This window comes from Nanorana parkeri, unplaced genomic scaffold (assembly GCF_000935625.1).
Source record: "Nanorana parkeri isolate BGI_ZX_2015 unplaced genomic scaffold, ASM93562v1 scaffold609, whole genome shotgun sequence".
NCBI classification, from domain to species: domain Eukaryota; kingdom Metazoa; phylum Chordata; class Amphibia; order Anura; family Dicroglossidae; genus Nanorana; species Nanorana parkeri.
The window spans coordinates 535177-538114 of record NW_017306877.1 but is presented as its reverse complement, the minus strand read 5'-3'; positions in this window follow the sequence as shown (position 1 = coordinate 538114).

The window sequence follows — 2938 nt, the reverse complement described above, 5'->3', positions numbered from 1 at the left end:
TGTTGGGTTATTACTCTGGTTAGGAGGTAAATTAAACTTTCCTTCTATGGATTATGTATATGGAGGGGAATATATTGTTTTAATTCCGGATCCGAACACATTGCTTTCCATGTGCTTAGAGAAAAGGGGGAAAAAAAAAAAAGCCTTTATGTGCGAGAATTTTCCCTGCTGTCTGAGCAAATACGATCTCGGCACAGCGGGGGAACGCAGGCGAATTGTTTGTTAATGCACATTACGCGTTTTGTTACCACCAAATTGAACATGTGTAATGTCCTCAAACACAAGCTGAATACAAAAATAAAAGAAGAGCTACAGTCGCAAAACGGTTTGGGCGGAATGGCGGCCATAAAATGTTTTAATAAGTATCGTCATGTTACATTACTGCGCTCCCGATACATTTATAATTACAGTAAACCGCGCGGAGGGCGATGCGGAAACCGGTGGCGACGGGCAGACCATGTTTGGCGTGGTATGAAATCACAGCAGTCGAGCTTCCCTCCGTATAAATGCCTTCGCCACGGGAGCGTGTGCTGGCACAGCAGCCTAGCAGAATATCCCCATAAAGAGATTTTTAGGGGAGAGACTTAATTTTATGGAAGACATTTGGTAGTCGTGGAAGGAAAAGGGTTTTATAATGCGCCCAGCCGACTGCGGCTGGTAAAAGGCTCTGGCAAATTTCCAGCGATTCCCTAACATACATGATACATCATGTCCCGGGCAATGTGTCTACTGCTACAGGGGACAGACGACACCCTGCGCTGCTTCCAGCTGCTGAGCGGCACTTTATGAGGGGCGGCTGTGCCGAGTGCAACCCAAACATGGCTGCCTCGACGTCTCCATAAAAGCTGGTTGCTGAAGTGCGTTGTTTGAGCTGGAGGGGGACAATGGCGGGCGCGTTCTTAACCGTTCAACTGCGGGAACGGAAGCGGCAAATAGAAAATAAAGAGTTAGTGCGTGTAAAGCCAAAACTTTTTATTTCTGTTTCAGGTAGAACGTTGCCGGGTTAGAACATCGGTCAGGTTTTCATTGCCGTGTGTCCGTCCGCTGGGGAGGTTGAAGCGCGCTCTTGGTCCTGGTGGCCCTCGTCTGAGGTACAAGAGAGCGATGGAGATTGAAAATTTGGGGTGGCAGGAGGACGGAGGAAACCTGTTCTGATGACAAAGGTCTCAAAGGGGATAGCTCCAGGATTTGGAGAGATCTCCTCTTACTTCCTGCTTTGTCTATGGGACAGGAAGTGAAGGTAAATCTCGCCAAAGGGCAGGGGTATTAACAAGGGATGCACCGATACCGTTTTTTCGGTATCGAGTACCGATATTTATCTTTCGGTACTCGCCGATACAGAATACCGAAACTGGTACTTCCACTAGCATGTAGCCGGGCTTCCCGGCCAATCAGGAAGCCTGGTGGCGTGTCATGACCCGCCGTCGAGCTTTCTAAATTGGCCGGGAAGCCAGCTCCATGCTGTTTGGCCAGCTCCATGCTGATTGGCTGGGAAGCCGGCTTCCCAGACAATCAGCATGGAGCCGGCCAAACTGCATTGAGCCGGCGTCCTGGCTAATCGGGAAGCTGGGTGGTTAGTCGTTACCTGCTGCCCAGCTTCCTGATTGGCCAGGAAGCTGGCTCCATGTTCCCTCGCGGCACTTGTTCCCTTGCGGAAGTTCCGGTATCAGGGGTAAGTATTGGAGCATTTGGGCGAGTGTGAGTACTCGTCCAAATACTGGGTATCGGTGCATCCCTAGTATTAACCGTTCTCAACTCTATCCAAAACTAAAGACATACACATTAAAGCTCAACTCTGGACTAACACCCCAACTCAGAGTTGAACCCCCCCTTCCCACCCATCTTTAGACCAGTCAGCTGACATACAGGGCCCTCTTCCTCATTGGACCTTTAGCACCATGCTGTAAGTGCAGTGCACCATGGCGATGCCCACTCAAAAAGTGGGTCCATGTCACCCTGCACTCATAGTATGCCCTTAGCTTTCTGCAGGGCGCCATTCAACCTGAAAGACTGAGGACATCTAGTGGTTAAAAAAATTACTACAAGGACAGCGCCAGAGGGGAGTATTGCAGCCTGAGCTGTAACACATGGGGCATCTTAAAAACAATAGCCCGTGGGGGCATCAGAAAGTGAGTCCATGACACCCTGCACTCACTTTACACTATATTACCAAAAGTATTGGGACGCCTTCACATGCACATGAACTCTAATGGCCCCCCAGTCTTAGTCCGTAGGGTTGAGTATTGGGTTGGCTCCGCCATTTGCAGCTACAACAGCTTCAACTCTTCTGGGAAGGTGTCCGCAAGTTTCACACTTGGCTATTGTCTCTGCAGATAGTTGGCGATTTCTGCGCACTGTGCGCTTCAGCATGCGCTGACCCCGCTCTGTCATGTGACGTGGCCGACCACTTTGTGGCTGAGTTGCTGTTGTTCCCAGTTGCTTCCACTTTGTTATAACACCACTAACACTGCGGTGACTGCGAAATATTTAGTTTCGCTGTTACAAAGAATATAAACTTGTAGATACTGTGCACAGAATTGGTTACAATCATTCCAATATGTATCATTAAATCATTGATTGCGTAGGTAGAGTCACCCTCAGTACAGGGAGAATGGTGTGCTACATATAGAGAAAAGGATAAAAGGGAAACCACCAAAAAAAATTTCTGATTTAAAGCAAAGTCACATGTGGTAAGCCCAACTTTTTAAAAGTTTACAGTGGTGGGGTCCAATTAACTCTCTTCTGGGGACCAGAATGTCCACTGGTTTGTTTTTTTAATTTACAAATGACAATGCTCTATATATATATATATAGAGGTGAAACTCGAATAATTAGAATATCGTGCAAAAGTAATTGCAGTAAGTGCTGCAAAAGGGGCCCAAACCAAGTACTGAGTACATATGCATGCTTGTACTTTTCAGAGGTCCGATATTGTTCT